Source organism: Euprymna scolopes, chromosome 21 (assembly GCF_053919585.1).
Source record: "Euprymna scolopes isolate OS-2025 chromosome 21, ASM5391958v1, whole genome shotgun sequence".
Lineage (NCBI taxonomy): Eukaryota > Metazoa > Mollusca > Cephalopoda > Sepiida > Sepiolidae > Euprymna > Euprymna scolopes.
This window is the reverse complement of record NC_136502.1, coordinates 112,405,815-112,428,058: the sequence shown is the minus strand read 5'-3', so window position 1 is coordinate 112,428,058 and position 22,244 is coordinate 112,405,815. Positions and strand designations below refer to the sequence as shown.

Here is a 22,244-nt window from a genome sequence, read left to right as displayed (position 1 = left end):
GTCAACTTCGTATCCTCGAATCTTTAATTATTTCAAAAAATACTCCCACACTAAACAATAGACTGGAATTGAGCTCCGCTTTTATAATATAAGTTTAAAACATAAGAAAAACAATAATTAAAAAAAAAAAAAAAAAAAAAAAACCTTGCTTGAATAGTCATCTCCCTTGATTCACAAACGCAACAAGTATTTCAAACATCAACTGATTTATTTTAACGTTCTCCTAACGTCATTTTTTGTTCTATATTTCGCGGTATCACGTGGCAAACTCGGCAGCTACTTTTCCAATTTTGAACACTCTTCCGCTGTCTTCTCTTGAAAATGGACTAATAAGTCTGAAATATATTGAGATTTATATCACCATTGAATACAACAGGAAAAAAAAAATTACTGTTGTTTAGAGTTAAAATTTGTGTGAAAAAGAAAAAACAAACAACAAAAAAAAGAACTTTATTTCTTTTGTTTGCATTTAATTTTACTCTATATAAAAAAAAAATCTCGCATTGTTCTTGGCTTTTAATTTTACCTTATAATTTTCTTCAACAATGCTTCAAGCAAACTACAACCTACTTATATATATATATATATATATATATATATATATATATATATATGAAAAAAAGAGATTCTATTTTATTCATAGTTAGGACCCTGATAAGTATTACCATTCTAAGTTAGAGTGGACCCGGGAGTATTTTCAACTAAGTATTAACTCCACACTACCCAAAGCTCTCAAATTAAGTGTCTCACCACACAGAATATATTTTAAGGAGTCATTAAAAATATGTGAATTTAAGAAAAAAAATTGGATAAAAATGTATTTTGATGTTACTTTTTAATTTTTTGACTAGTTAAACCCAAATCCTTTGGATGAAGCCGGTTCAACCTGCATAGGATTAATGAAGTTTCCATTCCATTTACTTATGGAAAATAAGCTACACAGAAACGTTTCAGTTAGCGTTCTCATCCTAAGCATATTTTGTATATATCATTTGGATTCATTGGACTACTGTTCCAATGTTGAGCGTCATTTTCACAACGTTTTGGTCGATGTAACCTTCGATCTTCTTCAGGTATATCTTGTTTAACTCTAGGATGTATCTGTCGAATTTGGAAATCAGGAGAAAATTCGGCACCACTTGTATTCCACCTGGCCTCCAGCTGTCACGACCCAGTCCTGCTGCTGAATCAGGCTGATTGGGACGAGAGAGTGAGGCTGGCTGGCTCTGAGCAAATCAGCTTCACTTTAAATAAACTCAGTGAGAGTCATCCATCAGCCTTTGGATGATCAGACGGTTTTCGTCGTTCTAACAGACGAATATAATCCTACTTGGCTGAAGTATTCTCAGGAAACAACCCATAACTGGCGAAAACAAACAAAAAATAGGCTAGTCCGGAATTATGGAACACTGTTCTGCTGTCCTGCTTCCCGTTTGAATACAACGAGGTAGCCTTCAAATTCAATGTAAACAAGTTCTTGTTGAGCTGTCCCCATAAATAATCAAATTTTACCCAATTTATACGATTAATGATTACTACACTATCAGCTTACATACGTTAACACTTATTCTCGAGTGGCTTTCGGGCCTTGATAAGTGGTGACGCCCAAGTAAAAAAAAATAAAAAATAAGTAATGAAAAACATGACTTACCTCTGTCTATCCTGTCGGTTGACAAAATTAAGAAAATAAAGAGAAAAAAAAACTTTCGTCGTTTATTAATATACATATGGCAGTAATTTGCATATGAGTACAATGACTGCTGTGAAAAGGAATGAAGGGGGAAGCATAGAGGAGTCTTCTTTTTGGATATGTGAGAGAGGCATGGATAACGGTCTGTGAAGTTTACAGTTGAAGTCGGGAGTTGGTACGAAGGAATTTGGACGAATATTTATTATTTTTTAATCTTAGCTTCATTCACGAATTAAATTATATGTTAGATGAATTGCGGCTTCATTCACGAATTAAATTATATGTTAGATGAATTACGGCTTCATTCACGAATTAAATTATATGTTAGATGAATTGCGGCTTCATTCACGAATTAAATTATATGTTAGATGAATTGCTATTTGAGTTTGATTTGGAAAATCTGACCAAATAACTTTATATGGGATTTGTAAGAAGAATATTTTCGTTGAACTCATTATAGGAATTGCAATAGGTGGTTTTTTTTTTGGGGGGGGGTTCAAAAGAATTGCATAGGAAGTCTTCATCTATTTTCCTATTGTAACTGAAGGTTAAAAAAAATCGAAATTACTTTATTATATAGAAAGTTAATAGATTAATCTGCGTAATCGCTTCATTTCTTGTGCTAATAATTTAGGTCACTCCAAAAATAGAGCTTTAAGATGACGAGCAATTAGCGACAACTTCACGATATTTTTTTTCTGAAAAATCCAAACAAACACTAATGAAGCTGATTATCGTCGCTTTTTTTTTTTTTTTTTTTAACTAGCTTTTACTTCATCTTTATTACGGGTGCTTTTTCATCATAACAGACTGTCGTTCAAGATCTGTGGTGGAATAATTGCTGTATTAAAACAAGCTTTCTTCCGATGAAACCAAATTTCAGGTTTCTTTTCCTGGAACCTTTTTTTCTTTTTCTTTCTTGTTCCGCATCCACGTTGCTTATTAATTTCACAGTCTGACGAGATGTGATTAATAGCGACTAAAATAAAGATGATAGAAATTCTTGCTGGAAAAATAAATAGCTAATAAAAGGAAAAAAATCCTTAAAAATATAATACTAATAATCTCACTGTCAACTAATCTCTCAGGCTCTAATGAAGTTTGTATAGAACAAATACGACAAACAGAACTTTTTCCTACCTTTTTATCCATCCTATATGTATACCTATCACGTGTATTCATCTGGCGTTGTCTGAGTGTTGATATATTGCCAGGTGGATGGCTTCAAATAATTTTTAAAAAAATCAATCCTGGTTAGTCGTATTTGGATTCTTCAGACTACTATCTTTTTTTTTTTTTTACAACGTTTCGGCCGATGTTACCTCCGACCTTCTTCAGGTGTATCTTTTCGAACTTGGAATTCTTCTGCCGAACTCTAACCTCTGCGCTATGCAAGGACCCGTGAAATTGTAAAAGGGATATTCTCCTGAAGGTTGAACGTTCAATTCTCAGTGTGGGCGAATGAAAAATACAATTGAAAATTACTTAGGACTTCTATTCAGTCATGGTTGACGGAACAAGAACATGCTACCCCCATGAAGTTAATAAAGGGTTCCATTCAAAATTCTGCGTGAATTCCTGAGGTCGACCAGATACAACTGAAGAAGGTCGGCGGTTACATCGATCGAAATGTGGTGAAAATGACACTCAAGATGAGAACGGTAGTGCGAAGAATCCAAATACGAATAACCAATCCTCATCTCAAAAATTCAGAAATGTAATCCTGTTTAGATTTTTTTAATTTTAGTTTTCTATTATTTCATTTGGGATTTCAATGATAATTGATTTATCAATATATGTAGGCGAGAAACACACCTATAGCGTAGTATGCCAAAAAGACTAAACTGATGATGTTCAAGGGAGATAACTCTGTATTGGTAAATACTGTAACGTACTTGGTAAAAGTATTTGCTGGAAGGAATGAAACAGAATTCTATTACAGCTTTGATTTTCTTTTCTTTATTCAGGATCTATACATTTAACTTGGATAAAAAGTATAATGCAAAAAACCTTAAAATATGCATGCAATAATCAAAGGAAACGATTGCATACATCAGCCCAGGGGTGGGGGAATAAAAAAGATAAATAAAAAAAAAAATAAAACGATTTAAGAGAGACAAGTTGATTTAATATGTACTGGTACTTTGAGTCACAGTCAATGATGGCAAAAAAAAACAAAGAAACCTTTTATAAAACCCTGCCTTAATCCTATGGAGTGTTTTGTCTCCCCAATTTTGTTTAAATGCTTAGTATTCCTAGTTGGCAACTTATTTCTTTTCCTCCCTTCCAGTACTCTCCTGGCTCAATGAGGGTATAACCCATATGGTATGTTACAGTTGTAGCTCAGTTTTGCTTGGCGATAGACGTCGCTTTCTCCTTATGGAATGTCCAGTCACTCCAACTGACTAACGTAGGTATGATTTTATGATTTATATAGTTTCGTATTTTTCAGTGGGAATGAAAAATTTTTAGCTATAAGCGCATATTATGTATCATTAGGTTAATCTGTAATATTTAATATGGAATTAATATGTTTTTTGTATTTTCTTTATCATAAGTTTTGATGGGATTATTATTTTATTTACAATTTATTCCTCTTTCAATCTTGTAATTATGAGCTAAGCTAATGTAATATATTGTTTTTTCTTTTGTTTTTATAATTTATTTTATTGTATTATTTTATATTAATATCAACAAGATACAAGTGATTCAAACTGTTCAACAGCGATCGTAGTTATATTGTGAATCAGCAGGATAATTATATTTTACGAAATAATAACATTATAAACATTTTTGTATTGGGGTGTATAAACACCCTATCGGACTAATGTTTGAAACACACAGGTGAATTACATAAGGTTAAAAAAAAACGCTATTCTTTGAAAGTATTAAATTATGTGTAATATAGCTTAATAATAATCTCTAACTAGCAGAGAAACTCGACGTCGCCCGGGATTGAATGAGGATGAAATAATGTTCCAAACTTTCAATACATTTTTATTGTCACTGGAATCAGTGAAATCGCTCTTTATTTTTCAATCAGATCGATAAGTGGCCTTACAGAAGGAAGGCGAGATAGAGAGAGAGACGATTACAGGCAACAGCGAGCGAGAGAGATGGAGAGAGCGGGAGGGAAAGAGAGAAAGTAAAGAAGAAAATAAAAGATAGAAAGCCAAGGGGGAGACGGAGAGAGATGGAAATAGAGAGGGAGGGAGAGGATGGGAGATGAGGCGAAAGAGAGAGTGAGAGGATGAGAGGGAAGACAAGAGAGAAGGAGACTATCAGAAGGAGAGACAGAGAGAGGAGAAAGAAGAGAAAAGGGAAAACGAGGGGATGGGAGACGATGAGAGGGAGAGAGATAGAGAGAGAAGGGAAGAGAGAGAGAGAGAGAGAGAGAGAGAGAGAGAGAGAGAGAGAGAGAGACGTAAGATTCGTAAAACTTACACAAGTTCTGTTTAGCAAAAGAAAAAAAGTTTCATAATCACATCATATCACCAAAGTTAAGCAACTTCAGTCTGGTCTGTACAATCTGGGTGACAATTTGGAAATATCAAGTACTGTAGGTGGGAGGACGATGCCACCTCTATGCAAAAACTAAAGTTTTCAAAATCATCTCCCTTGATCGGAATATCCATTTGGCTTACGGGGGACCATTTGTGAATGCAATATCTCCCAAATTTTATATAGTTTAGTCCTGCACTAATCTTGTCTCGATATATTGAATTTAAAAGAGGAAATTCTATTAGTAGCAAGATCTCGTTTAGATACTTATAAAATGGGTTTAATTTTGTGATATTCTCTTCATATCCTTCATCAATATTCATGTATATTTACCAACGGATGCTGTAATCATAGATAAGCTTCAACTCTTTAGTCAATCGTCTTTATTAACCACTGATTACAGACTTTGGAATTCCTTCCCTACTTCCTGCTTCATTGACTGTATGAACATGCAGAAGTTTAAATGCAATGGGGAAAATATCTCACTGTTCAACTCCTCACAGTCCCTTGCTGGACATGATCCCACGTAATGGGGGGGGGGGTACACCTTGTTTGGGAGGGGGGGAAGAATACAAAAAATTTGTCTTTAACTATCAATTCTGAAACTGAATCCAATCAATTTGTATATATTAAAGGCTCAATATCTTTTTAGATAGAGTTTTTTAGCAATAAATAATGACGGAGTGTTGAGATAAGGAAATAGAAGAGTAGTTTCTGAAGAACAACATCATGTAATTTCTATGTATTATAATTAGATTTCTATAAACTTGTGGGTTCAGATGCGAGTGGAATTGTTCACGTAATTATTTATCGATTTCTGACCTGTGATCTAATCAATCAATTCATTGTGTACAGATTTAACAATTTGACTATTTGGATCTATGTACAAAATTGCTTAGCTTTCCTTCGAACATTTTTTTTTTTTTTTTTTTTTTTTACCAAACTTCGAAACTTTTGTAACATTCCTTAAAATAACTTCTTTTAAAAAAAAATCATAAAAAATTCTTTTACTTACAATTTTTAAAGTTTTCAGATTTATACAGGGTGTCCAAAACGTCACTGAAAGGTTTTGAACTAAAATAGATTATTTTTGATATCTTTCTGTAATTTCAACACAATCTGACTAACATATTGGAATTTTTTTAAAAATCGCAATGTACATTCTGTTGTACTTTAAAAAAAAAAATAATTGAACATTTTATATCTATTTCATTATTTACTAGATGAAAGATAATGTTTTTAAATTGCAACAAAATGTACATTACATAAAATAAATCCAAGGTAATTTTTTTGATTCAATTTAAATTAAATTTTTATACCTTACTTTGTAAAATTTATAAAAGTGCACTTTGAAGATAAATAAATTTCAAATTGAATCTTGTATCTTTATTTTTAAAGCCTATAGTAAAAACAGTTTGTTTAACAATTTTCATGCCTTGAATGAAATGCTTTTCTAACTTGTATCTTATCTTTTTAAGATTATATTTTAAAATTCTCCTTCTCTCTATTTCAGTTTGTATTTCTTCTCACACCACAACTCATTTTTGCAACCTCCTCTTTGTATTATTACAGGTCTGAATATTCTCTCTGCTTCAGTTTGTGTTTCTCCTCACGCCACAACTCATTTTTTGCAATCCCCTCTTTGTAATACAGGTCTGAATAATGAGAAAATCTGATTTTTTTTAACAAAAACTTTAAAATAACTTTTTTAGATCAAAATTTTTTAACTTCTTTCAGAATAGAAAATCTTTAAAATTTAATAAAGAACATATTTCATATAGGTTTCATTAACAAATATTCAGCACATAACGAGAAAAATAGAGATGAAAATTTCAAAAGGACTGTATAACTGGTTACAGTTAATAGTAGTCCTCACTAACGACCTGCTCTTTTGTGCGAGGACTAATGAGAGAGAGAAACAGACTGAGCGAGATAGGAAGAGACAGAGAGAAAGAGAGAAAAAGAGACTGAGAGAGAGAGAGAGAGAGAGAGAGAGAGAGACAGAGAGAGAGACAGAGACTCAGGGAGAGAGAAAGAAAGAGACTCAGGGAGAGAGAAAGAAAGAGACTCATAGAGAGAAAGAAAGAGACAGAGAGAGAGAGACAGACAGACAGAAAGAGAGGAAGAGAGAAAGAGACAGAAAGAGAGGAAGAGAGAAAGAGACAGAAAGAGAGGAAGAGAGAAAGAGACAGAAAGAGAGGAAGAGAGAAAGAGACAGAAAGAGAGGAAGAGAAAGAAAGTGACTGAAAGAGAGAGAGAGAGAGAGAAAGAGACTGAAAGAGAGAGAGAAGGGGTTTTTAAGCTTATAGAAAGAAAATCAACCCCGGAATATTCTTCGTGCTTCTGTTGGATCGAGCGATTCACACAGGATTACCAATCCATGAATCTACTAAATCCGCAACCATGCATTAGTATGATTCTTTGGTAGTATAATATGCATTTGAGTGAAGAGTGCCTCCCTCGAAATAAAATCAATAAAACCTGCCACTACCAGGAATATTTAATGGCCACGGCTCCCCATCCACTCTTATCGCATTGCAATCATAACCAAGGATATTTCTTAAAGGAAAGATATGCATAAACATCTTCCTCCTTCCTTTCTCCATCTTTACACGAGTCACCCTTCCTTTGTACCTGGATGTTAGTCCTTATTCTACTAAAGGGAGAAGAAGAAACCGTAGTAGCAGCAGGTTCAAGGTTGGCTTGGTCTGGATAAAGTTCACGTTCAAGCCTTCTCGGTTTCCAATGTTCTCTTCTGCAATATTAATACATCCCTCCCCAACCGAGCACACCTCTGCCTTCCACCCTAACACCACCGTCCCCAAATGCCATCTACCAATCTCTTCAGTTCTACTAGCTGGCGCAGAGTCATCCTCGAAGAATACAACAAATACTTAATTACTTGTCAGGCACCACTGCCATAAACAGGACCGAAAGGCATTTTAATTAGAATAGGTGTGGGCCAATCATCGCATTCCAAGAAGAAGGCCTGCTGTTGTCTCCAAAGACCCCAATTTTTTTTCCCGTTAGTACATCTATCATGGTGCAGTTGCGATTTGGTACTGGGATGTAGCTTAGGGGTTAGGATATGGCGTTTTCGGGTTTGGAGGTCAACACTGGAACGCCAAAAACAGATTGACAGATTGTTCGAGGCTACTTGACGTGGAGAATTGTAATACGATACCATAGCTCTTGGCAATCCTTAATAACTGGATAATACTCCAAGAATAAATGAAGCGTACATCAATCCGAACACTAACCTTTAGTCATTAAATTGTCTGGAGAATTTAAATCCAAGCTTTTGTGCACATCACTTAACATTGAAAGTTTTCCGGTTTTTGCTTGCTTGGCTGTTTTTACTTGACCTCATATTATAAATATCATAAAATTTTCTAAATTTTAATATTTTCCTCTTTTTTTAAAAAAAAAATATCGACTTAAAAACAATCAATATTTAAAAAAATTAAAATATTGCATCTCTATATTTTTAATTCTTTAAACAATTCCAATACTACACATGTATTTATATAACATTAATATTATTTATTGGTTGTACGGTACATCTCTCTCTCTCTCTATATATATATATATCATAAAATTTTCAAAATTTTAATACCCCCCGCCCTTCTTTTTTTCTAAATATCGACTCTAAATATCAATATTTTCAAAAAAATAAATAAAATATGCATCTCTATAGTTTTAATTCTCTAAACAATTTCAATACTACACATGTATATAAAATTCGTATTATTTATTGGTTGTATGGTACATCTTACACACGAATTACAGTATAGCTACATTTCAAGATCCAAATATTTTTTTTTCATGCAAAACAGCTCTTTCAGCATGTTAAAACTTTGATACATTTGTTAACAGATCCGTTTCGTTATGCAGAAACAATCGATTATATTAACAGAGGTTAAAAAGTCCGGTAAAGAGGACAACTTATAGGCCCTCTTTATTTGGATTTGAAATAAATGGTACCGATGTTATTTTGATCTTCTGTAAAACATATATAAATAAATAGTACGCTTTTTTTTTTCTAATTAATAATCGAGCACCCTGCTAGTGTTCTCTCCTACTAACCACACACAAACATAGATAATTCATATCACTCTTTATAAATTAAGATAAATAATGAAATTTTCATTTGCGAAAAAAAGGGCATATTTCTTTTTTATTTATATTTATTTTTATTATTTTGTTTTATACTTGCAATTATAAAAAATATTTCAAATATTCGATTCTTCCTGCCCTGTTTCTCTCGTTTCATATATATATATATATATATATATATATATATATATATATATATATATATATATATTCTTGGAGCAAATTTAACTACTAATAGTAAATAGTTCTCGGAGCAAATTTAACTTCTAATAGCAAAGATTAATCATTATAATTATTTTATTCATTTATAATAAATAATAGTTAATATAATATTATTATTAATATATTCAGATGTGCAAAACTATCAGAAATCTTAGCAGCTTTAAAAATTCAGAACCAAATCAAGTGACGTCATTTATGACTTACAAGTCGTGTCAAAAACCATTTACTCCATTTGAGGGTATTGTCTTCATTATATACTTGAGAGTTAAAAGAATGAAAAAGAATATTCTGTTGTTACAGCCCTAGTTATGACTTGATCGAAAATTGATACCTGAAAGAGACTGAGAGAGAGAGACTGATAGAGAGATAGGCGGAGAGAGACTGATAGAGAGATAGGCGGAGAGAGAAAGGCAAAGTGAGAGAGAGAGAGAGAGAGAGAGAGAGAGAGAGAGAGAGAGAGAGAGAGAGAGAGAGAGAGAGAGAGACTGGAAGTTTTGGTTGATAGAAAATCAACCCCAGAATATACTTCATGCTCCATGACCGAGGATTAAAACCTGAAAGAAAGAGAAAGAGACTAAAAGAGAAAAAAGACTAAAAGAGAGAGAAGGAGAAAGAGCCACAGAGAGATAGAGATGCGGAGAGAGAGAGAGAGAGAAAGACAGAGAGAGAAAGACAGAGAAAGAAACGGAGAGCGAGACGGGGAGTTTTTCTTGATAGAAAGAAAATTAACCTCGGAATATTCTTCATGTTTCTGTTGAATCGAGAGATTCACGTAGGATTACCAATCCACGAATCTACTAAATCTGCAACCATGCATTAGTTGTTTTTTTTTTTTGTTTTTTAGTATGGTATGCATTGTACACGGTGCATCACGGGAAACGGATGTTTTTTTTTTTAAGGGAAACAAAACTCTGCGAATATTTCAACAAAAATTTTATAATGGACATAAAAACATTTACTTAATTATGCCATTATGGAATATTTAGAAACGAAAAATTATGTCTGACAAATGATGGCCATTTTCATGAGCACAAATTTGAAGCTGTTTTCTAAAAGTTAGCCACCACTTTCACTAAAGGAAAGAAAGGAGTGCCCTAAAAACATTCGTTTCCTGTGACTCACTCTGTATTTAAGTGAAAAGGCCTCCTCTAAAAAAAACAAACAAAAAAAAACAAAAACAAAAAAAAAACTATATTTTAAATTCTTTTCCTCTACATCTTGAAAGATGTGTTCGCCGAGTGAAAGCTGCTTAAATACAGATAATAAAAAAAAAACATCTCAACCAACAACTGGAACCAATACATTGAGAACAAGGCTGCTGCAGACAAGGTCGCTCCTTCTACAGTGCTAGAAAATTGCTCATACCAGAGAGCATCTTATATCTTGACAAACTCAAAATTCGGTTATTACAGCGTGACCCCCCCCACAAAAAAACGGGCCCCAACTCTAATTAGGCCCCGTTCCTTAGTGTTTTGTCCGAATGAAATGAAACTTTGGTCATAACTAGTTTATTATATTCAAAACATCACATCAAAACACTAGGGTCTTTGGCCTTTTTTTCTCTGTTCTACAGCATATGTTCTAGATGGCCTCCACTTAGCTTTTGTTTTTTTTTGGGTCACCCTGTATAAAGTATTATTACCACATCTGGACTATTGCATCTACCACTAGTCTCTCACTATTAGGCAAGGTTCCAAAAAGAGTTTCAAATCTAATGGATTCCACACTGTTGCTCACGCTCCAACCTCTGCTTTATCACCATAATATTGCACCCCTGTGCCTATTTAACAGGTATTTTAACGAAATGTGTTTTAATTAACATTTGTGCTCCCTCGACGTACATACTCCTAACTAATTAGATAAGCAGCAAAATCTCACCTCTTCACTGTTGCGGTCCCTAGATGCTGGAAAGCCTTCTACTCTAATAGCCTCTGCCTTCCGATTGCTAGGATTTGGAATTCCCTCCCTGCTTCCTTAACTGTACTAACCTGCAGATTTAACCTTGAATTTAATGTGAACAGAGATCTCGCTCCTCAACTCCCCACAATCCCCTGTTAGACATGATCTCAAATAGTAGCCCATTACATTCCAAGTGGTAATATGACTTGTTTGGGATGAAAAAGTGAAAAAGTGTAAAATAAACGAGGAAACCAGTCGTTAGAGAACAATATACTAGTTTACATTTCGGAGAAGGGAGGTGATGGGTGTCTAGTGCCTAATAGCACAGCCTGACGATCTGGGTGTTCCAAGTTCGAATCCAGTTCGTTCCACAAAAAAAAAATCACTTTCACTTAGGACGCTGGTAACCTTTGCGTGGACCCCTCCCGTAAGTACCTGATATCTTTCTACAAAGGCTCTGACCAGAAAAAATATCGGGGTAACCAATGCCAACAATAGAATTTTGGGGATCGTATGAGATGATGATGATGATGATGATGATGATTTGCGAGAAGACTATCCACACAAATCCTGGGCCTTGCTAAATTTAATAATAAATAAAGTGAAATGATATCAAAGGCATTCATGATTAAGCAAGGCAATAAAAGCAATTAATTGCTTTGTCGCATTGCTGCTTTCTCGAACTGGGATTTTCATTTTACTCTTTTATACAACTTGGACTGTCCAGCATCCATCCACTTGCCTCTACTAAAATGACCACTGCTGCTACTGATACTATTTTACACAAACAAGGAGAAAGTCTAAACAGTGCTATACTAAGTGGTCCCCCCCCGCCTCCCTTACACACGTGATTCCTGTTCCAATATATGAGGCTGCCATTTGCAAACAAAGGAATGTGTCAAAGGCGGAGTCAGGAAGGACCAAAGGGTGGGGATGTCCAAACTTTCATAGCAAACATTTTACAAAATATACTTTGTTAAATAAGATACGTATTATATACGTTTGAAGCCAAAACAACGCCTTGTTACAAAATAAACAGACATTTATTTCGTTTGAAATTTATGTTAAAGTTCATAAATATATTTCGAAGAAAACCTTCATCTTCAGTATGTCTCTTTTTTCTTTCTTTTTTTTTTTTTTGCCATATTGTTGTTGGAGCAGAGAATTAGCAAATATAACTCCGTTTGGTGTTTCTACCGTAGTTTTTTTAAATCTCGGAACGGTGCGTTTGATCACGCGAGATTCATTGAAAAAAAAAAAAAAATCATACTGAAGACGAAGGTTTCCTTCGAAATATATTTATGAACTTTAACATAAATTCCAAACAAAATAAATGTCTGTTTATTTTGTAACAATGCGTTGCTATGGCTTCAAACGTATATAATATGTATCTTATTTAATTCAAATTCAACCAGCGCTTCTAAGGAACAAAATCTTAACGCGTATTCTTTGTTAGTTTCGTTTCGTCTTACTAAAGTTTCGTTTCGTTTGTTTGTTTGTTTTTTAATAATTAGGGCAACCTAAAAATTGCTATTAATACTCACTGAATGTTCTTAGAAATGTTAAATTTAAATATTTTTTATTGATTTATGAATTTCTTTTAATATAATTACTCAACCTGATTAATAAATGCAATTTTTGGATTGCCCTAATTATAACTTTTCATGTTTCATAGTTTTTTTGTTTTTTGTTAAGCTTTGATACTTTTTGCCACATTCTAGATGTACGAAGTAAAATGAGAAATGGACGAAACGAAAAGTTTTGTTTCGTTTTCGTAAAAAAAAAAAAAAAAAAAAAAAAAAAAAAAAAAATGAAAAAAATTAGTAAATATTATAAATGAAATGGAACAAAACAAAATGAATCCTTGAAAAATTCCCTTCATAGGTAGGTAAACTTTGAAACATTAATGTGAAATGGCAAGCAAACTTGATTCCCATGTAGTAAATAACCCATTCATTAGCGGAAAAATTAGTTACGACAAAGTAAATACCTGCCTGGCTATCTCTGGCTGCCCTACTGGTGCTTTAAATTAGGGAAAAAATTTCGGACGGCTTCTTCTCCGAGAGAGTCTAAAAAGCACGGTTGGTTACACCCTTGGAATATGTTAATTTTTCTGGTACTTTTTATACCATTCCCATCTTATTATCTTTCTGAATTTTGGAGATGAAGATTGAGTATTTGTATCATATTCTTCGGACTACTGTTCTCATCTTGAGTGTCATTTGCCCAACGTTTCGATCGATATAACCTCCGACCTTCTTCAGGTGTATCTTGTCAAACTCTGGAAATCTTTCTGTCAAACTAGGGAATTTACACTGAATTCTGAATGAAATCCTTTATTTAATCCTCATAGATAGCCATGACTGGGTAGAAGTCTTCAGAAATTTTCAATTGTATTTTGAGTGTTGCCTGCACTGAGGATTGAACCTTCAATCTACCAAAGAGTGTAGCTTACGACTAAATTTTACCAAAGTTCCTCCTCACAAGAATATGATTGGCTGGTTAAGTTATAAGTACCAACTAGCAGAGCCGCCTGAGAGAGATGTCAAAAGGTGCACCAAAAGCTTCATGCTAAGGGGAAAAAAGGTCCGACCATGAAAACTCCTTCAGTTAGGCAATACTAGATTATTACTCGAATAAGTAGCCAAGATCACTCAGCTACTTCAAACGAATATATCCCTTCCACAGGACCTATCATAAACACAGCAACGAATTGATAAAAAATTAAGGTTAGAATTTTTTACTTTTAAATATAATCTAGTTGGTGATGACTTTTTCTCATATCTGCAACCTATTTCTCACAGAAGAGATGTTCTGAGCCTGTCTCTGATCTATTGTTATTTTCATGGCAAGTTTCGACTGAGTTCCAACGTATGGTGTGTCTTTGCCAATCATTCAAAAAACAAAAAGAAAAAACAAAGAACAAAAAAAACAAAAAGAAACAAAAAATAATTCATCTAGCTTAATCACTATCAATAAATCCCCCACTTGATGCCTAAACCTAAACGTGGATTCCAATAACAAAGCTTCTTCTCTAGAACTGCCCGCCTGTGGAAGTCTGTTCCAGTGGTCTGCTTTCCAACTGACTACCATATTGTCGCCTTCATGTTCAATGTAAACAAGTTCTCATTGAACTGTCTTCGTAAATAATTATATAAAATTTCCACCACAAACGATTCCTACGCTACTGTTCCAATGACTACAATACACACATTAACCTTTATCCTTGAGTGGCCTCTAGGCTATGATATGTGGTAGCCCATTTTGTAATATATATATATATATATATATATATATATATATATATATATATAATTTTCTTTTTAATTTGCCTAACTTTGTAATGTTTTCTTTTTATGTATTTTATTCCAATTTGTGATGAACTCATTAAAAAGACTTTCATCTCTAATTTGCCCACGTGCCGATTTCTCTCTATTCATCCACTTGCCATTTTCAATCTATTATTAACTAAATTCATTGTCCACATCAACTTTGATATTTATATTTTTATTACGTTTCGGTCGATATGACCTCCGACCTTCTACAGCTGTACGGTTCATTTCCGACGATGTTTTCTCCTGTATTTAAACATGACAGTTGTTGATTAACTGCCTGCTCTGTTCTGGGCATATTTAATGCCTGAACATAAAATCCATCGTAAGTGTTTCAGTGAAGATGAACGACCATTTTACCAATAGATGTTGATTTCCCCCAAGTACTAATACCAAGAGATTTGGGCCAGGAAGTTAATATAATAGGCCCAATGGGATGTGAACTTTGAGCTCAACCGAGTCCATACAAACATAAGCCTTCTCCAGTATCAATCATGGCCGTCACAGTCCTAATTAGATAATGGAGATTATCAGAATAGAAAAATAATGAAACCAAAAATGGACTATATATTAATGTGTCATACATCACTGGGCCACAAACAATTGCACACAAAATGCTATATATCTATAAAAGTGTGTGTGTGTGTGTGTGTGTGTGTCTGTGTCTGTGTGTGTGTATGTGTGAGTGAGAGAGAGAGAGAGGGGACAACCCTCAATGTATAAACTTGATCTGAATATTTGATCTACAGACTTGAAATTTGATATATAGGGTATTCAGATTAGTGGAAAACTTTTTAATTGGGTTTCATCCGGAAAGAAGGGCTGCTAAGGGGTAAAAATTTAAAAATTGTTACTTGAGGGTCATCGGATTTTTATCTGTTTGTCAACTGTTTCACAAATGCGGATGTGCGGTCGTGAAACATGACAGCTTCCTTATATTAAGAATAAGTAAATTTGAAAACACTTTATAAAGACTATGGCAAGCTGGTCTAATGGTTATCGTACTTGACTCACTGTCTTAAGGTTTTGGTTTCGATCTCAGCTCGAGTATTTATTTATTTTTTTTTTTTTTTTTGCTTACAAGTGAACTGTTTAGAAAAAAACATAATACTCGCATGCACATGTCTCAGTTTATTTCGTTTTTTTTTTTTACTTCATTTTTTTAAAGAAATTTAATGTTACGTTTAATACCTACAGTATTTCTGTTTATAACAAATAAGAATTCTGCATTAATAAAAATATAATGTTTATGCATATTTTACGATCGGGCAACGTCGCGCGGCCTGCTAGTGAATCTATAAAAAAAAAAAAAAAAAAGTATTTGCTTACACTAATGAAAGGTTATAATGGTACATTTATGAGAGGCGTTTCAAAAGTAATGCCTCGTATGTGCTTATTCCGTCCGAATGGATCAGAACGGGTTACAAATTGCATTATGATGACTGACTTTATGCATTCAGGATCTGAAAGTTTCATTATCCTGCTACAGATACTGACGGTGGGATAAGAAAGCAACTCCTATCATGGATGTACGTCAGAAGTAGAGATGCGCCATTGAATTCCTGGGAAAAGTGCATTGAGAATGGTGGTTACTAATGTAGAAAAATATATTCTGGAACACAAAATGTCGTTCACTTTACGGTACCACTCTCGTTTTCGTAGCTCTTTAACTTTTTTGAATTAAGGCATTATTTTTAGATCGAACCTCATCGTATATCACTTGAATTTTTCTACAATTTTATTTTTCTTAATTCTATTAAAACGTATTATTATTATTATTATTATTATTATTATTATTATTATTATTATTAGATCTTCTCACATAGGTCATCATCATCAAAGATTTCTCTTAGAGAACAACTTTTGGTGTTCCTTGAAGACTGTGTTACAACAAGTCTCCCAAGATTTCCAGTACGCTCAACCTCTTTTGATAACCTTTACAAATAAATTTGCGTTATCGTAACAGCAGTTTCAGTCGATGTAACTTCCAACCTTCTTGTCGAACTCGGTAATATGCTCGGAGTTTCGAATAGAACTCTTTGTTTAGTCCGAAGAATTGTAAATTCTTTTTATTACAATTCGAAATAATGCCCCCTCCCCAAATGGGAAAAATAAAACACAATCGAGACGGGTACTTCAATTAGTTATTTCAATCGTGTATATATATATATATATATATATATATATATATATATATATATATATATATATATATATAAATCGTATATAGATATATATATATATAAATCGTATATAGATATATATATATAAATCGTATATAGATATATATGTATAAAAAGCAACAAAAAACATTCGTATACGATATTCCCTATTTTGTTTTAAAAATTCATTTCAAATAAGCACTAGAGAGGGAAACTTTGAAATACAAGAATATGTTTTTTTTTAACGTTGATAGTTTCTCTTGCGGACTTTCAACGCTATTGTTTGTGCCAAGAATTGCGTTTTTATCTGAATATCTTTTGCCTTAAGCGAGTGATATAGAATTTGGCTGAGTTCCATGCTAACAAGAAGAGACTCGCCAAATGATGTACATCGTCAGCTTTTCATTTCAAAGTGATTCTACATAAAACGCTCGTAATAATTGATGACGCCTTTTTATCTCAACTCATCTTCAAAGTAAAATGTTTCACAATTTTCTTTTTACAATTTTGTTTGAACGAGATTAGCATGAATATCAATGACAAGATACCATGCGAGAATCGGATTTGGGCACTCTATACAAAAATGCCAGACTCCTTACGGCACTCTCAACAAAAATGCCAGACTTCTTACGGCACTCTCGACAAAAGTGCCAGACTTCTTACGGCACTCTCGACAAAAATGTCAGACTTCTTACGACACTCTCGACAAAAATGCCAGACTTCTTACGACACTCTCGACAAAAATGCCAGACTTCTTACGACACTCTCGACAAAAATGCCAGACTTCTTACGGCACTCTCGACAAAAATGCCAGACTTCTTACGGCACTCTCGACAAAAGTGCCAGACTTCTTACGGCACTCTCAACAAAAATGCTCTATTTGTGACACTTTCAAGATGGCGTATAAACAACTCTTGCTGTGTCGTATGTTATTTGACGTTAAAATTTTATTACTTATCAAAATTATAATACTTAGAGCTTATAAATGTATTGGTGACAGAATTATAAATTTGTGATTTCGGGTGCATCATAGTTAACGTTCACTTTTTCCTCCTTATTCTTTTAATCTACTACTACTACTAATAATAATAAAAGCAGTTATGGTAGTTTAGAATTGCACCAAATTTGGTATAAATAATTGTTGGTGTGGCAGGCTTAAATCAATTAAGAATATTAGTTACGCTACTTTATTAAAATCTTAATCAGAGACGAAAAGCCGCTCAAAAACAGGCCTTGTATTGTAGTTATATTGTGTAGTTATATTATAAAATTATGATAAACCAACTTTAGATGAAACATAACCCCCTCCGTTCATGTAGATGTATCTTAAAGAAACCACCCCCTGGACTCCCAAGATACTGAAATATCATTTTGTCGCAAGAGTCAGTCACTTGTTTGGATAAGGTAACAATTTTTGACAACAGGACGCTGTTCTTGTACGGAAATAAATACTAATTAAAAATTCTTGCATCTTTTCCTCATCAATATCACGATCCACCGCGCCCCACATCACACGCAGTTGTTTCTGTTTGATTGAACAAACAAATAATAATAGATGAAAAATAAAAATAATAAATAATAAAAAAAAAAAAAACAGAATTTTTGTTGTCCCCCCCCCCCTAATTTGCTGAATTTTGCATCATTTGAAAAATATGGGTTAAAAAGTTTGGAAAATGTAAAAATAAAAAATTGAAAAACTGAACAGAAGAAAATTTGTTAACCATTTTTTTTTTTTCTTCGTTTTTATGAAATTATTTAAATTTTCATTTGTTTTGTGTTAGCTGTACATTAAACAAAAAAAATGTTTTTCATTTAATTTTATTTTTTACGTTTCTTTTTTTTTTTTGCTTTTTTTTTTTTTTTTTTGTTTTTTGCAAACCCCTTTTCCTATTACAGGAAATTGTGATCGGAAATTCTTATAATGAAAGGAAGTTTTTTTTTTTTTTTTTTTTTAATTAAAAAAACGGAAAATTATTCAAAACATTATTATGTAAAATTAAATAAAATAAATACAAGAAATAAAACGAAATAAAAGGCTTAGAAAGACAATGACAAAAAAAAAATGTTTATAAAGGAAATTTTAATATGAACAAACATTAACCAAGTTCCAGGAAGGATATGGCGCCCTTGTGAGGTTGGGTCGGAGTCAGGGGTTAGTTCGTTGAAAGAAGCTGAAGGGCGACCTAGGGGTTGGAAGATGAACATTCTCTGGGTAAAAATAGAAGAGAAAGCGTGGTGGGCTATGGCAGCGGGAGACAATGACTGGATCCTGTTATTGTTGTCTTAATAGTAGCCCTAGTAGGAGGAATGGTAGCTGCTTTTGTAGCTATATCCAGCAAATACTAACCGAAGTCTTAATATCTTATTATCTTCTGCTGATTTGAACAGAAAGGATGTCATCCTTTTCAGACCACTGGCCCCACCCGACCTATCACGTATCCCCACCCCCTAGACTCCCAAGATACTGAAATATCACCATCGATAATAAAACATCAGAGAAAACGACCACCAATGGTGACCATTCAGTCCTTAGAGGAAATGTTTTCTCCGGTCCATTCCACACTAGCCATTGGTCAGTCAGAATGACTGATTGGTAGAGAATGCTATTCCTCGAGTTGCGAACTGGAGTGGGGGTGGGGTCGGTTGTGTCGAGGAGGTCCTTTTTGGGGTGGGGGGAGGGACCTGGTTATGTTAATTAAGTTCCCGATATTTCTTCAAAGAAACAAAGGCTACATTTCATCTCGAAATATGTCCATGTTTTAGAATTAAATTTTTAACTTGGGTAAAATGCCAGTAAAATGACTCCATAATATATTTAATAAATCTTTAGTGCTACCGTGTTATAGCGTAGTATTACATGAACGAAAGATTGCATAACATCTTAGGACGATGCACACACGCACACAAAGTAGCATACATTAGTAAATGCCAACAGTCAATATTAGTTCGCAACCTAGCATCGCCCGGTCGTACAATACGCTTAAACATATCTTAATTTATGCAGATTGCATATGTATTATTATAGAATCAATTCTCTATTGATTATTACATATTACGAGGAATAATTTGTCTGGTTGACTAATTCGCAAAATAATAATAATGTCGTTCATCAAATTCCATCTGTGTTTGTTTACAATATTACGTCAGCTGATATTTGGGCTTGACGATGAATGCCCTGGAAAAGTCGCTTCTGATTAATGTTTAGTTTTAAAATATCCAAACGAAGACATGATTTGTGGTGATTTTAAATGTTACCTCTTCTTTTATCGTAAACTGAACTCAGTAATAAGAAAAAATTAAAATAAAATGGTGAGGTACACCCGGACTTGAACAGGGGATCATTCGGTCTGTAGTCGAATGCTCTAATACTAAGCTATATCTGTAGATTATAATAAAAAAAATAAAAAATTTAAAAGAAATGATTTGCTGAAATTGAATTTATCTTCCTTAGCCGGTGTAACGTAAAATATTCTTTTATCTAGAAGAGAAAAAAAAAGACTATTTTTATGATCCGATTTGTTCGATTTTCGATACTTATCGGATGAATTCCTGTGCGAAACCTATCTAAGAACACTGCCAAACATAAATTAGATTTGTATGGAATTTACAAAAGATAAGCTCAGCCGTTTCGGAACCTATGAGGAAATAACTTACACACAGAGTGACTTTTATATAATAGTAGAAAGTTTTTTCACGCATGTACAGTTCCTATTTACTTGCCTCCCCACGAGGACAGAGTTGGACACAAGGTCGGTTTTTAATGTGGGGAAAATCCAGCTCCCAAAAAGGGACACTCTGGATAGGAAGAAAAATACAAATTGTCTCAGTCATGAGGGATTTCTCTTCCACTGACCGAGGACAGAAAAAGTGAAGTGTAGCATTAAAACAGATACTACGCTGTGATCTTGTCCCGAAGGCCAAGGAATGTATAGTTAGATATTAAAAATTACAGTGAAAGCTGCATCGTTTATAACTTTGGGATCATCTTTTGATAACAATAATGGCGATTACATTAACTTACAGAATATGAGAATGGAAATTATTTTATTACGACAGGAGCCGCTTATTATAATCAGTTTGGAATTGGCGTTGTTTAAAAATAAACAGCTGATAAAATTAAGTATCGAATATAAAAATGGGAGTAATTTTATTGCTAGGATAGAAGCCACTTATTATAATCACTTTGGAGCTATTTCATATAGCTAACAGTAAAATTAAGAAAAGAATATGAAAATTTTATTATTATGATATAATACAATAAATTTTATTACGGATAGAATACTGCTGCCATATCTGGGCATGAGCTGCTAAAAACAGTCTATCCTGCCTTGACAGAGTACAAAATAGACTTCGTGGCTTAGTGGGGGATGCCCTTTTCTCTACCCTGCAACCTCTCTCCCACAGAAGAGACATTGCGAGCCTATCCTTGTTTTATCGTTATTTCCATAGCAGGTGCTCGTCTGAACTCCAATCTCTGGTCCCCCCCTCGCCAATCTTTCACGAAAAACACCCGTCTAGCTGAATCCACTGTGAAAATTTTCCCCCACTCTTTATCTGTGCCTAAATCAAAACGTGGATTCCATGAACAAAGCTTCTTTCTTAGAACTGCACGCCTGTGGAACTCTGTTCCGTCTGCCTGCTTCCCACCTGACTCCAACTTGGATGTCTTCAAGTCCAACGTAAACAAATTCCTAATGAACCGCCCCCTTAAGTAAACACTTCATCAAATCTCCACACTAACGTACTGTACTTGCAATAACCCTTATCCCTGAGTGGCTTCCGGGCCTTGATAAGTGGTGACCACCGTGTAAAAAAAACAAACAAACCAAATACTTTACTTTTGTATAAGCAATATCGCTTAAAGAGGTCTCTAGTACTTGTAACTGGCTGATCGAAGCATGTTTTTTTTTTATTATTATTACATTTATTACATGTTTAGGAATGTTTAGCGACATTTAGAGCAAATAAAAAGTGTGTGTGTGTGTGTGTGTGTGTGTGTGTGTGTGTGTGTGTGTGTGTGTGTGTGTGCGTGTGTGCGTGGTGTTATTTTTCAATGATAATTGTATTACTGGTATCAAATCGCTCTTATGGGCCTTAGAGGGCCGTCTCATTCTATCCGCATGAATTTCCTCCTCGACATTTGTGCTATCATTCCATTTTTTTATGGACGGGTACCAACATCTTTTATTTCTTTGTTGTTTATTTTATCTATGGATAAAATACGTGTTTCGTCGTCTCTAATGAGCCGCAATGACGGAAAAACATACGTCTGGAGATAACTATTTCATCTATCAGTCTCTCTCTCTCTCTCTCTCTCTCTCT

General features: G+C 33.9%; 1 protein-coding gene across 5 annotated transcripts in view; it reads left to right on the top strand.

The window, feature by feature from the left end:
* LOC145242974 (protocadherin beta-15-like) overlaps nt 1–22,244 on the top strand; it is a 444,195-nt gene that overhangs the window by 110,733 nt on the left and 311,218 nt on the right. For 2 of the 5 annotated variants that reach the window (XM_080106082.1, XM_080106084.1), the window contains exon 2: nt 3,981–4,100. The exons of the other annotated variants lie outside the window; for them this stretch is intronic. The gene's annotated coding sequence lies outside the window, so the exon portion shown is untranslated. The remainder of the gene's footprint in view (nt 1–3,980; nt 4,101–22,244) is intronic. 5 annotated transcript variants of the gene reach the window in all.